The sequence below is a fragment of the Phyllobates terribilis genome, unplaced genomic scaffold, assembly GCF_046119375.1.
Source record: "Phyllobates terribilis strain yellow unplaced genomic scaffold, ASM4611937v1 Scaffold_2__4_contigs__length_985480577, whole genome shotgun sequence".
In the NCBI taxonomy this organism is placed as follows: Eukaryota; Metazoa; Chordata; class Amphibia; order Anura; family Dendrobatidae; genus Phyllobates; species Phyllobates terribilis.
In genome coordinates, this window is record NW_027362762.1 from 772961740 (window position 1) to 772977597 (window position 15858).

A 15858-nucleotide genomic window follows, 5' to 3' on the forward strand; every position below is an offset into this window, starting at 1 on the left:
AGCCTGCAGAGTGCAAAAGAATTGTGAGGTGGCAATGTGCAAAAGAACTCCCAAACTTGAGAAACCCGTATGTCACCACCTTCGTGACCAGACCTTTCAGACATTCCATCAACAACATGTCCAGCATCATTTTCTCTAGAGATAACTTCAGAATAAGCTGATTGCTCTCGGAAGATCTAATGCACATCACCTGTGCTGTGTATTGCCAATGATGGCAACCTCCTTCTCTGGTGACTTAAACTCCAGGACTGATTCATGGGCTTTGTCCACCACAGCATCATTATCATCATTCTCATACTTATCCCTGATTAAGATGGCAGTGCCTTCATGTGTGAAATGGCCAGCGCCATTTGTTGATCGCTTCCTCCTGCCTCATTCCCACCCCAACATTTGACCTGGTTTAAAGTGCTATCATCACTAGCAGTGTCTCTATCACCACGGCTCGCCGAGCTGCAACATACATAATAATAATAATAATAATAGTCTTTAGTTACATAGCGCCAACATATTCCGCAGCGCTTTACAATTCAGAGGTTCATATTCAACAGTCATAAGTAACATAGCTAAAGATAATACAATGATTAAAGCAAAAATAATAACGACCCTGCTCGTAAGAGCTTACAATCTACAATGAGGTGGGGGTGACACAAGTACAGTGGCTTATTTACAATAATGGTCCAGCCATCTTGAGGGGTTGAGGGATAGATAAAGGCTGCATGAGCTCATCACCAGCCAGTATCTATAGTGCTTTTGGGTTCGGTGGAGACTTACACATAGGCTACCTCATCCATTGCACGTTTCATGTTTAGGTTTTGCATACATTTTGGACACAAGAATTATGTTTAACTCATTTCTAAACTTTGTTGACAAACTTAGCCAACTCAGGAAAAATATGACATAAGCTAGAATTGGTAGGCTCTAGCAGTGTTCACATGTAATATTTGTTTGCATATATGTGTCTCCAATTTGAAAATTTAAACAAGTGTGACAAAACAAGCTTGCACAGTTAAATAATAAAAATAGAAAAAGGTGTCAATTCCGCTCCTGTGCTAGAGATAAGTATCCCAGGAAACTTCCAGACTAGATATCCTGTGGTCTAAGTGTGGTGCACAGAGCATTGACCGGTCTAGCTTCAGGTCAAAAAGCTCTCAATGGTCCAAAAGTTGATGTTCTCCAGCATTAAAGTAAAGTAGTTAAAACTTAGCCTTTAATCATATAGGTTAAAAAATGTCAGAATGTACACATATTAAAAAGAGCATAATGCTTACACATTTTGGGTAAAAAAAAACCCGATCAAAGCATTGTTTAAGGATTTTTCTATCTGAAATGCGTAAACATTATGTTTTTTTTAATATGTGCACATTCTGTCATTTTTTATCCTATATGATTAAAGGCTAAGTTTTAACTACTTTCCTTTGGTGCTGGAGTAAATCCCATTTTGGACTACTGCATAGTTAAATGTCTTGATTTACTGCAATAATTTATTCAGGGGCATACCACCGATAGTGGCAGACCACATCATTGTTAAGGGTCGAATGAGTTGGGAAGCCTGGGGCCGAGTGCGATATTACTTTCTGGTTTAAGGGCTTAACATTTTTTATCAAATATTCAATATTTTAATAAATAAACGCAAATCATATCAACCTAAATTTACTACTTATTGTCAAGTAAAATTACAAAAAAATCCAATCTGAGAAGCACTGGGACATGTTGGAGCATTTCAGATTAATTACTACATAAATTGACCTATGTTAGAATTATAAAATGTGACTTTTTTAAGGAAGGTGAAAATAGACTTTGGCTGGTAAGAGCTAAAATTCTTGTGACTCATGGTGAATAAAACTTTAATGATTAAAATTATACATTTCCTTCTAAGTAAAAAAATAAATTGAACTTCGTTTTCTGAAAAAAAAATCAAGCATAGACTAAAAACTTTAACTACCCAAATCACAATTGTTTCCATTTCAAGAACTCTTTTTGAAATGTAGACTTCTTTCTCAATAAATGCTTTTGTTTATTTATTTATTTTTTTCATTTTGATCAAAATGAACACTATACAAGTGACATAATTGAAATAGAGCTTAGCTTTTGTTTAACAGCTGTTTGTACTTTCATGCAGCGAGTGTCACTGAAACTCTTAGCTCTCCGGCATTGTAATGAAGAAGTAATAATGCAGCTAGATTCTACATGCAGGTGTTCTTTTCAATCTTTTTTTAGAACAATCAAAACATAGGTTATAACATATTGTGTCACATCAATTTATTTCCACAGTTTTTAAAGCAACATGGAAAATTGATTTTGTCTGGAAGCATAAATATGCTTTTAATGAGAAAATTGATAATTTTGATAATACTTTTTTGGCTTCTAATTCAAAGAGAGGTTGTTCTATCTTTGGTATATTTGGGAAAATGTGTCAGGGGGCTCAAAATGGCAAGGTCAAGGATTGCGAAAATAAAATGAAATGTGAAATAAACTCCAGTATGAGAAAATTGTAGTTCAATAGATGAAGTTGCCCCACATATGATCATTAAATCTTAGCCAAAGCGAAGAGCAACTATACACTACAGTATATCTCTTATTCGGGAGAACCCAATATACCCATCATGCTTTATCAATCTATTATCTTTGTTAGGTCTGACAAAGATCCTAGATTGATATGGATTGAACCACTGTACATGTATTAACAAAATCATTTAGTAAACATAGACTGATACCAACTAATTAGGGAATTTGTCATTCTTATTGGAGAATTTACATATCAACCACTAAATAGGAATAAAATACTAAATAAGAGTTATTGTACAAGTAACACAAAAGTGTAGTTTATCAATTAAAGTGCCCGTGTGATATGTCTTATGTAGGTCAAATGAATAGATTGGTTAAATTGAAACTAAATAAGTAGAGATCGGCTATTCGGTTATATAAAGGAAAACTTAGACATCAAAAAAAGACTTGGAGAAACTATCATTTTTTTAGAACAAAAATTTAATTTTAGCAATTTATCTTGACAAATACAGGAAAAGGTTTTTTTGTGAGGGATAAAACGGGGTTACATCACAGAAATAGAATAACTTCATGGGTATGTAAGCACATCTAACATCAGAAAAAAAACATAAAAAATAACTTTTAATAGATATCAATAAAATTTTGCCTCAAAGGCACACACCAAATACCATATGATGCAAATCATGGACACACATCTCTTATTAAAAAGTGACCTAGTGCTTCAAATGTAAACAGATAATCAAATACTCAGCAGTAGGCTATGTCATCAAGTTTAAAGATACACAGACTAAAGAAAAGACCCAAATATTAGGTGTCTCTCAAGAGAAACCTACCCTTGTATACCAGTCATAGGTCATAAACAACAAGATACACCATTAGGAGTAACACCAAATAATTAAACAAATTTTCTATAATCCCAAGGCTACCCGGTATATACCCTCATGGGGCTAGAGATTTATACAAAAAAATCATTGATTCCCTCATTACCCCCAGGCACCTTATATTACTATAATGTGGATATGCCCATTTCCTTATTCAAATTAGCAAGACACATACCAGGCAGGGATAATACTCCATGAAAACATAAATAAATAATTAATTCCCAAACTGAGGTACGCAAGCAGGTATGTCCAAAAACCACAACATTAAGAGAGAGGTAAGAACCGATAGTGCTACACCTCCTGCAGGTACAAATAATAAGGCACCAATATACTGTATATAGTGGGTTACTCATCTTAAGGTGGAGAGATATTGCCTCCCCAGTTCAGTATAAGAATTCCTCATTTCTAGACACGTTTCCCCGTATGGTTTCAGGTTCATCATGAGAAAAAGTTGTTGGATCAGTATAATGATAGGTATCCTGCTGATGATTTGCAGTCTATCCAGTTCAGCTACTCCCCCACTTAATATACCCCATCAGGAGAAATTCATTCATAAACTACTTCCCTGATCAAGATGTATGTCCCTCATTGGTGTAATCATGGGAAATTGTCCCCTCTATGTGTAGTACGCATGTCTACTGTTCTCACATCCACTAGAGGTTCCAGAGACATATTGCGCAGGCGTTTGCCCATGCATAGACGCCAGAGATCAGACCATGCCGCGTCTACACACACATCGCCATCAGCTGTGATGTATACGTAAACAGCCCTGCGCATGTGCAATCACCAAGGTCTCACAGATGAAAAAAAGGTCTATCCCGCAGGTCATGAATCGAGACTACCCCGCATGTGCTATGATTCTGATCCCATATCTTACCACCACGCAGGCGCCACCAATTGAGCCACAGATAGATGTCCTGTGCTGATAACATATCCACAATATATAAGTCCAATCTTAGAAGTAATAGTACACAACGGTGCGGTGTGTGAAGAACAAGATGATCAAAACCATCTGGTAAATGTTAACAGGGGCCGGCTAGTACAATACATATATAGATAACCCTTCAAACAACGCCGTATACAAAGATAGTTAGGATGTGTAAAATTGGGTCAACAAGAGACCTACTATTAATATTGATATTGCTTATGTCACACATATTGAAAAAAGGGGGGGTTTTGAAGAAGAGGGGAAGTGTACATAGAGCACTTTAGTGTAGATGCTATTTACGATAAGAATCATGATATATAACTACCTGTACATGATAGTTCATAGACATTACTAAATGACCATGCTGGCTAATAATAAGGGACCCTATTAATTATTAATTAATTAATTGATTCATTGATTCATACTCTGATTACTGATGCTAATAGCCTAAGTGAAACATATCTCTCCTCCAGTACTTTGCCAGTGACTTTGTCGCACCACATATTATGGTTTATTCAGATGTAATGGTAAGATTGTGGCCATTGCTGCACAGTTGTTGAACCACAGTTTTACCATAAATCGTGGCTTTTCTGCAACTAGCATAAGTGTAGCTTTTTACATCACAAAACCCTAACAATTTGCAGTAAAAGTGCATGCCTGATTTTCACATGGTTTAGAGCTGTACAACAGGAACCATGGAACAACTGCTAAATCTGAAAAAAAGTGTATTTAGCTGTATGAACGCCTTTGTAGCTATGAAGGTATTAAAAGACTGAAGTTACAGAATATTTTTCAGTCAAAGTCTTGTTTTATTTCTTTGATATTCAGTTGTTTAAATATCACTTGCTTCAGTGCTATTTATGAAGTATACACTATATCATCCAGCAGTACTGTTATAAAAATGTCGGAAGATAAAGGCTCATTACACTCAAATCTATTGCCTTCAGAAACAATTTGACCAAGATCTCATTTGATGCGCATAGTAGCAATAAGGACACTTGCTCAAAAACAATAAATCATTTATCATATTTTAGCTACAATGTTTCCGCTTCAACTTCAGACTATCACTCAAATATAAGATTCAGTTTTTTTGTGGACACATTGCATATCATATTACATTTTTAATTTGCTACAAAATCATTTGTAATAGCTGCTTTTTGAACTTGTGTGCTTTCATACATAAATCAAATGTGAATCTTTTTTGAAAGTTTACTTTTATTACTATTTAAACATTCTGTGCAAATATCAAAGGAACAGATAACTATTAATTTCCACACAAGTAAAAATGCCTTAAAGTGATTGTTCTGTTATCAACATTTTCTCAAAATAGTTGAGTGATAAACACATAATTTCTGTATTCTTTTCTGCAGGTACCTCCACCAAACACAACACAATAAGGAGGAAATTAAATAATGCTATGGTCTGGATTATGCCCTACTGCACCACTTAAATGGGGCTCTTCAGGAATAGAAAAAAGAAATAAATAACTAGACAAAATATAATGATATATAAATTTCTAAATACCTTTAATATGCAAATCACACTTTAGTCTATGGAGGTAATTAAAATGAACGCCATCTTGTTACATTAATAGAAAACTAGAATATTAATAGGACAGGTGCCTTTGATCATATGCAGTAGGAAGCTCCTTCCCTTCATTTCATATGTAGGAAAATGTGTTCCCAGAGGATATTTTGATCTAATACTAGAGATATCATGGTTGCTGTAAGTGGCTGTTCATACTGCAGGCCTATCCTGGTTTTCTCCAGGTCATAGCAGCAGTTTCCTTCTGTACATACTCACAAGCACCTGTCCTAATAACAATCTAGGGCATGCTTCAGTGTAACAAAACGGAGGCTATTTTAACTCACAACAATGATTACCTTTCTAAAGAAAATTAGAGGGATTTTAAAATGAAAGGTATTTAGTAGTGATGAGCGAGCACTAAAATGCTCGGGTACACGTTGCTTGTATCGAGTAAATTGGATTACTCGGGTGCTCGACCCGAGCAGCGAGCCCAATGTAAGTCTATGGGAAACTCGAGCATTTTTCAGGCCGCTCCCCACCGGCGGTCTGCGGAGGGCCTAAAAATTGCCCAAATCGATGGAAACAGTGCTCAAATTACATGGGAACAGCATGGGGAAGACCCCTGGAAGTAACTCTGACTCCCAGGTCACTGCTGTCAACAACGTTGTCAGAGTATTACGCCATTTTTAAGGACTCACAATAAAACATACAAAAACAAAACCAAAATGGATTTTCCTGGGAAATATATTAAGGAACATCCTTTCCAGGGTAATGACTTGTATATAAGGTAAAATAAATAACCAAAACATAAAAATACTCCTCCATACCTTGGGCTATTTTCACAAGTAGCGTTTTTGATGCGTTTTTGCACTTTTGCATTGCTTTCAACAAAGACAAATGCATTCACTGGGAAATGTCATTTTAACATTTTATAACCTTATCTGGCCATGTGGTGTGTGACACATCATCAGACACATGCATGCATTGCTAAAAAGACTTGGGAACAGCATGGGGAAGACCTCTGGAAGCATTTCTGACTCCCAGGTCACTGCGTAAAAGTGTGCCCATCATAAGTGATCCTTGGCGCATGCGAAGATGCCTCCCGCCATGAACCTGTTGTTGCAAACTTGCCACAATCACCGTCCACGTCCTTGTCCCAGTGCAGCGTTCAGTTGTCCTTACTAGAGATGAGCGTTGTTCTACTCGAACTGATCGCCAATCTCAAATTCGAGCTGTTTTGGGCGGTGTTCGAGCCGTTCGGCGAACACGAACAATTTGAGAAAAATTCGGCTGTTCGAGGTTATGTTCGATAACTGTTCGTGCACCAAAATCATAACTGGATTTTTTCTCAGTAAAGATGAAAATTAATGTTAATACGCAGTTTGAGTGTACAGCGGGGTGGGGGGAGGGGCAGGGGATGGATCTCTGCAGGAACAATGAAGATCTCCATTTTTTTTTCTCTTTCCCGCATTTACAGTGGGGAGGTGCAATTTGTCAGCCTATCAGCAGCGCACACACGGAGCGAAGTGCTTTTTTTCACACAAGCAAGGGCATGTGTCATTGGCAGTGTATGTCACATGTCCTTGCCCTATAAGACCAAGCCATTTTCCCCGTCGCCACCATTTTCTCACTGCTGCAGCTGCGTGTTAGACGGCACCGCTGTTGCTGTGTGCGCTATACCTTGTTAATTTCAAGCCAATTTTCGCACAAATCTACAGATAGCTTGGGAGTAGGGAATAGATGTGATTGCAGTCCTTTTAAGGACTAGGTTACAGCATTTCCTACGACTTTTATCAGGCAGGTCTGTGCTCTTAAATAGATAGATTGTGGGAGTAAAGACTAATTGTAATTGGAGTCCTTTTCAGGACTAGGTTACATCAGTTCCTATCAGTTTTTGCCAGGCAGGTCTGTGCCAGTGCTGTGCAAGTTTTTTTCACAGCATTTGGCTGAATCTAGCAAAGCTAATCCTTTTTGGCCTATTGCAGAGTGTGTTAGTCAGTGGAGTAGCCTATCTGTGTTGCAAGATATACCACCTGTGTATAGAATACCAATTTTTTTACTGCACCTAGTGAAGTAAAATCTTTTGGGCATAGCATCATTCTATTAGTCCATCTATACTGACCTCCATCAGGTTGCAAATTGAATATAATTTTTTTCTGCATCTAGCTCTGAAAAAATATTGGGCATCTAGCTGTGTGTGGGACTTGTTGTATTAGTCCATCTATACTGACCTCCATCAGGTTGCAAACTGCATATATTTTTTTCTTCATCTACCTCTGAAAAAATATTGGGCTTCTAGCTGTGTGTGGGACTTGTTCTATTAATCCATCTATACAGACCTCCATCAGGTTGCAAACTGAATATATTTTTTTCTGCATCTACCTCTGAAAAAATATTGGGCTTCTAGCTGTGTGTGGGACTTGTTCTATTAGTCCATCTATACTGACCTCCATCAGGTTGCAAATTGAATATAATTTTTTTATGCATCTAGCTCTGAAAAAATATTGGGCTTCTAGCTGTGTGTGGGACTTGTTGTATTAGTCCATCTATACTGACCTCCATCAGGTTGCAAACTGAATAAATTTTTTCTGCATCTACCTCTGAAAAAATATTGGGCTTCTAGCTGTGTGTGGGACTTGTTCTATTAATCCATCTATACAGACCTCCATCAGGTTGCAAACTGAATATATTTTTTTCTGCATCTACCTCTGAAAAAATATTGGGCTTCTAGCTGTGTGTGGGACTTGTTGTATTAGTACATCTATACTGACCTCCATCAGGTTGCAAACTGAATAAATATTTTCTGCATCTACCTCTGAAAAAATATTGGGCTTCTAGCTGTGTGTGGGACTTGTTCTATTAATCCATCTATACAGACCTCCATCAGGTTGCAAACTGAATATATTTTTTTCTGCATCTACCTCTGAAAAAATATTGGGCTTCTAGCTGTGTGTGGGACTTGTTGTATTAGTCCATCTATACTGACCTCCATCAGGTTGCAAACTGAATATATTTTTTTCTGCATCTACCTCTGAAAAAATATTGGGCTTCTAGCTGTGTGTGGGACTTGTTCTATTAATCCATCTATACAGACCTCCATCAGGTTGCAAACTGAATATATTTTTTTCTGCATCTACCTCTGAAAAAATATTGGGCTTCTAGCTGTGTGTGGGACTTGTTGTATTAGTCCATCTATACTGACCTCCATCAGGTTGCAAACTGAATATATTTTTTTCTGCATCTACCTCTGAAAAAATATTGGGCTTCTAGCTGTGTGTGGGACTTGTTCTATTAATCCATCTATACAGACCTCCATCAGGTTGCAAACTGAATATATTTTTTTCTGCATCTACCTCTGAAAAAATATTGGGCTTCTAGCTTTGTGTGGGACTTGTTGTATTAGTCCATCTATACTGACCTCCATCAGGTTGCAAACTGAATATATTTTTTCTGCATCTACCTCTGAAAAAATATTTGGCCTTCTAGCAGTGTGTGGGACTTTCTCTATTAGTCCATCTATACTGACCTCCATCAGGTTGCAAATTAAAAATAATTTTTATCTGCATCTAGCTCTGAAAAAATATTTGGCCTTCTAGCAGTGTGTGGGACTTTCTCTATTAGTCCATCTATACTGACCTCCATCAGGTTGCAAATTGAATATAATTTTTTTCTGCATCTAACCCAGCCAATAGTTTTGGCCTAATACCACAGTTTGGCCACTCAGCTCTGCTCGGTTCCCATCCATTGTTTTTTTGTGCAAACAACTCCAGAGTTGTTAATTAGTTAACCACCAAAATGAGTGGAAAAAGGCCTGCTGCTGGTGGAAAGGGGAATAGGCGTGTTGGGAAGGGGAAAAAAGGTTGTGTCCGTGGGGTAGGTGTTAAAGCAACAGTAACATCTGCAGAAGAAACACCATCTTCCAGCCAAACTAAAATGTCTACTTCTTTTAGCGGACAATGTGATAAGATCCCTTTCTTACGGCCACGACAATCGCTACAAATTCCAGATGAGGCACAAAAACAGCATGTGCTTCAACGGATATCAAGTGCTCCTTTAAGTGGGCTCTCCTCCACATCAACTTCAACATCACAAATACTCCAGTCCTCAAAGGTGTCACCCCAATCGCACTTGCTTCCTCACAGCTCCCAAATCTCCAGCTGCCCGTCTGAGTATGAGGTAGAAGAGATGGTTGAGTCTGCAGAGCTGTTTACACATACTATAGCCTGGGAATCAGAGGTCGACTCCAGCGCTTCTGTGAATCCAGACGAGGAAATGATCTGCACTGATGCCCAGAATCTTTATGAGTCGGATCCAGGACCAGACGCAGAAGGTTCTGACCATAATGTAGACCCTCATTCCCAAACTGTAACTCCTGTTGGTGGAGACAATGAGGAAGACGATGATAAGACTCAAATACCTGATTGGAGCGACAACTTTAGTTTTTTGTCAGGGCAGGAACAGGTTGGCTCTGAGGACGATGGGTGTGATAACGCACAGGGTGATGATGATGAGGTTGGAGATCCCACTTACTGTCAACCCACAGTCAGCCAAGAGATGAGGTCAGCAGAGGAGGTGGAGGAAGATGCTAGTGACGACGAGGCCAGGTTGCGCCTTCCTGGACAGAGACGTAGTACTGGAAGCACGTCAACAACTGCATCCTAAAACACAACTCTGCCTCTCACAAGTCGTGGTGGCTCTTCAGGTCGCATGGGTGCTAAGCCTTGCATAGTCTGGGCATTTTTTCAGATCGATAAAGATGACCCAACTCGTGTTATCTGTAACATTTGTCAGCAAAAGCTAAGTAGAGGCCAAAAAATACATAGTTTGAGTACTTCATGCATGAACCGGCACATGGACATGAAGCATAAGTTGCAGTGGGAAGCTCAGTGTGCTACAATGCGGCCTAGCCGGCCGGGCCAACCACCGTCTGCCATATCTTGTGCATCCGCGGCCTCTTCATCCTCTGTGACTGGGGGGACAGCAGTCACACCTGTTTTGGGGCGCAGACCTGCCACCTCTTTACCCGCAACAGCCAGCGTGATTGGCAGGTCATCATTTTCTTTGGAGGTGGTAACACCAGCTGGTGTTGAGCGCTGTCCGACATCGATAGCACCACCTTTGGATCAAGGCAACCTAACATGTCCGCCTGCATCTTCCTCACAGACCGGCAGTTTGCCGGGGACACCCTTATCAACCCCGTCTAAGCACAATAGCCAGCCCTCGGTCCCTCAGATGTGGACAAGTAAAAGACCATTTCCTCCTAGCCATGAGAAAGCTAAGAGGTTGAATTTTACCATCTGCAAGTTCTTGGCTACAGAAATGCTGCCTTTCCGCCTGGTGGACACAGAGGATTTTCGAGACCTTATGTCCGTCGCAGTGCCCCAGTACCAGATGCCCAGTCGGCACTACTTCTCAAAGAAAGGTGTGCCTGCGCTCCACCAGCATGTCGCAAACAACATCACCGCTTCTTTGAGAAACTCTGTGTGTGACAGGGTGCATTTCACCACAGACACTTGGATGAGTAGGCATGGACAGGGGCGTTACATGTCACTGACTGGGCACTGGGTAACTATGGTGACAGCAGGACAAGGGGCTGCTGTCCAAGTCTTGCCGTCCCCACGAGTTGTGCGTCAATCCTCTTTATGTCAAAGTTCCTCCACTGCTTCTGCCTCCTCAACCTCCTCTCGGTCTTCCACCTGCACCCAAAGCCTGTCTGGTCATGCCACAAGCTTTCTAACTGCGCAGAAGGGATCCTGCACACCTCCTTACTATGCTGGCAGTAGGGCTTAACGTCATCAGGCGGTTTTTACATTGAAATGTCTGGGAAATGTGAGTCACACAGCTGAAGAGTTGTGGTCAGCTCTGGAGAACAAATTTCATGAATGGTTGTCTCCACTGGACCTGAAACCAGGGAAGGCCGTGTGCGACAATGCTGCAAACCTGGGTGCGGCCCTTCGCCGGGGCAATGTCACACACGTGCCTTGTATGGCTCACGTGTTGAACCTGGTTGTCCAGCAATTTTTAGCCCACTATCCCAGACTAGATGGCCTTCTGCAGAGGGCACGGTCGCTGTGTGCTCACTTTCGCCGTTCGCATTCCGCAGCTCTGCGACTTACATCTCTACAGAAGTCGTTGGGCCTGGTACTTCACCGGCTAAAATGCGATGTGCCTACCCAGTGAAATTCAACTCTGCACATGTTGCAGCGACTGTGGCAGCACCGACAAGCCCTGGTGCAATACGTTCTGACGTATAGCCTGGGCCAAATAGATCCAGAGGTGGGGAAAATCACGCTGGAGGAGTGGTCTCAGATCAGGGACCTATGCACCCCTCTGCACAGTTTTGAAATGGCGACGAAGATGTTTAGTGCTGACGATGCCATTATCAGCATGACTATTCCGGTGATTTACATGCTGGAGCACATGTTAAACAGAATTCGGAGTCAGGTGGTGGCACAAGAGGAGGTGGAGGAAGTAGAGGAGGAGGAGTTGTATGCGGAAGGGCTAACATCTGCAAGGTCCAGACGGTCGGCAGCACCAAGGCGGCAGGCATGTGAGGGTGGGGGAGATGGTTTTACCAGGGCGCATGGTAGCAGCCAAACTAGTGAGGAAGGTGCAGGAGCCCAGGAAGAAGTGGAGGACGAACTGATGGAAGACTCATCAGATGAGGGAGACCTTGATCACATTTCTGTTGTGCGAGGTTGGGGGGAGAGGACAGAGGAAGGAAGCATGATTGTTACCTCGCCACCAACACAACAGGGACTTGGTGCTCCTGGATGCGCAACACACATGAGTGCCTTCTTGCTGCACTACCTGCAACATGACCCTCGAATTGTGAGAATTAGAAATAATCCTGACTACTGGGTTGCCACACTGTTAGATCCCCGGTACAAAAGTAAATTTGCAGAAATTATTCCTGCCATAGAAAGGGATGCACGCATGCAGGAGTATCAGCAGAGACTGTTGCAGAATCTTACATGTGCTTTTCCACAAAATACCAGTTGTGCACTTAGTGAATCTCACAGTTCCAACTTGCCAACCGTGGGACCGTCAAGTGTTCAGCACTCAAACCGTAACAGAACCACAGTATCTGCTGGTAACATCAATTTTGCGGAATCATTTCACCACTTTTTTAGCCCATCCTTTGCAAGGCCACAGGAGACAAGAAGTCTGACACATAGTCAACGCCTAGAGACGATGGTACAGGAGTATCTCCAAGTAAACATTGAAGCCACGACTGTGTCACTGGACCCTTGCTCTTTTTGGGCTTCCAATCTGGATAAATGGCTGGAGCTAGCCACTTACGCCTTGGAGATCTTGACATGCCCCGCAGCCAGCGTTCTGTCTGAACGTGTGTTCAGTGCTGCTGGTGGTGTGCTGACAGATAAGCGCACGCGGCTCTCCACTGATAATGTAGACAGACTCACGTTCATAAAGATGAACAAATCATGAATCCGAAACGACTTTTCTACCCCTGTGTCATCCTGGGGAGAGTAAAAGCTTGATGATTGGTTAAAATCACCCTACCAACCGTTTTAAGCTTTCAAATTACTAATCATGTTTATCTGTATCTTGGCTGGAAAATAATTTGGGCTTTGTAGCAGTGTGCAGCACTGATTCTATTAGGCCATCTATAATAAGCTCCACCAGATTTAAAATTACTAATCATGTTTATCTGTATCTTGACTGGAAAATAATTTGGGCTTTGTAGCAGTGTGCAGCACTGATCCTATTAGGCCATCTATACTAAAGCTTCACCAGATTTAAAATTAATAATAATTTTTAGCTGCATCTAGCCCGGAAAATAATTTTGGGGCTCCGAGATGCGCAAGACACATAAGTGCCTTCTTGCTGCACTACCTGCAGCATGACCCTCATATTGTCAGAATTCGAAGTAATCATGACTACTGGGTTGCCACACTCTTAGATCCCCCAAACTTTTCGATCAACCTTTTCATTTTAATAAAGACCAAAAAAATGGTCATTTTTGAAGTTATAAGCATTAGCAGGTTGTTAGAAACTGAAATCAAACAGTTTTCAACTCAAAACTTTGTTCTAGGTGATGTTACATTTTCACATAGGACCCCTTGTTCGAAAGGAGCTTCTGAACTCTCTCGTCCATTGAATTTGTCAGGTTTTGGATGGTTTCTGCTTCAATTGTTTTGCATGAGGACAGAATACCCTCCCAGAGCTGTTGCTTAGATTTGAACTGCCTCCCGCCATCATAGACACTCCTTTTAATGATGCTCCAAAGGTTCTGAATGGGGTAGAGGTCAGGGGAGCATGGGGATCACACCATAAGTTTGTCCCCTTTTATGCCCATATCAGCCAGAGATGCAGATGTTTTATGTGCAGCATGAGATGGTGCAATATCATGCAGAAAAATGATCTTGCTGTGAAATACACAGTTCTTCTTCTTGAACCATGGCAGGAAGTGCTGTTTGAGAAAATCCACATACATTATGGAGTTCATCTTTAGCGCCTTCAGGGATCCTAAAGGGGCCGACAATCTCTCTCCCCATGATTCCAGCCCAAAACATTACTCCACCTCCTCCTTGTTGGCGCTGTAGCCGTGTTTGCGTGGGGTGTCCATCAACCAGCCATCCTCCACTCCATCCATCTGGACCATCGAGCGCTGCACGGCACTCATCCGTGAACAAAACAGTTTTGAAATCAGTCTTCATGTAATGTTTGGCCCACTGGAGCCGTTTCTGCTTGTGTGAAGTGGATAGAGGAGGTCGACAGGATGGCGTATGCACAGCTGCAAACCTCTGAAGGACCCTGCATCTTGTTGTTCGGGGAACGTTGGAGGCACCAGCAGCTTCAAAAACTTGTCTGCTGCTATGACAAGGCTTTCTTGCCGCTGCTCTTTCAACCTGACGTAATTGCCTGTAGGAAAGAGTCCTCAATTTTCCCTTATCAGCACGCACACGTGTGTACTGTGAATCAGCTAAATACTTCTTGATTGCCAAGACACTTCATCCTGATCATCGCACAATGTTGATTGTAGTCATGCCTTGACCTAAACACTCCACAATTTGTTGCTTCTCAGCAGCCGACACATCCTTTTTCTTTCCCATTTTGGCAGAAAATGTAGGCTGCTTAATAATGTGAGACAGCCTTCTTAAGTAGTCTTGCCTTTCATTGGACACACCTGCCAAACTAATTATCACAGGTGTCTGCAATTGCTTACAGTGATATAAAGAGCCCTGACACACATCACCATCAATGAGTTTAACTGACAAACAAACAAATTCTTCCCTTATCACTCCTAAACACTTTTTGCATAATAATTTGGAACACAGTGTACATGTGTTTTCCACAGAACACCAGTGGTTCACGTAGTGAATCTTACAGTTCTAACTTGCCAACCGTGGTCTGTATGGAGTTGTTCAATAAAGGGCCCAAAATTAAGATAACATAGATGGGAGAGGTCTCTATGAATAGGAATTCCTAAGTATTTGATACCCTGTGAGGGCCAGGCAAAGGGAAAGTTGGACTGGATGGAATCCTATATGGATTTGGGGAGGGAGACATCGAGGGCCTCAGACTTCGCTGCATTGATTTTAAAATTTGACCATGTAACAAAGTGATCTATTTCAGCCATAACAGCATGGATGGATATATGTGATTGAGTGATATATACTAGGACATCATCAGCAAATAGAGAGCACTTGTACTCGGTGCCTCCCACCTCAATCCACCTAATATTGGGGTTATGGCGAATTGATGAGAGCAGGTGCTCCGTCAATAGGATGTATAAGAGAGGGGACAGAGAACATCCCTGCCTTGTCCCATTGGTGATTGTGAAAGGTGATGAAAATGTTCTGACGCGCCCCCTGGGCCTTGGGACACCCGGAGCCGGACCCTTTTTGGTGGATGCTGGTGGTTGTAGTCTCCGTGGCGGCAACCCGGTTCAGTGGCTCAGGGCGGTCAAACCAGTGGCGGAACTATTTATGTGGTTTTGATGTTTAAATGTCCGACTACGCCACCCGTGGATTGCGGTCAGAGTGAACCGCC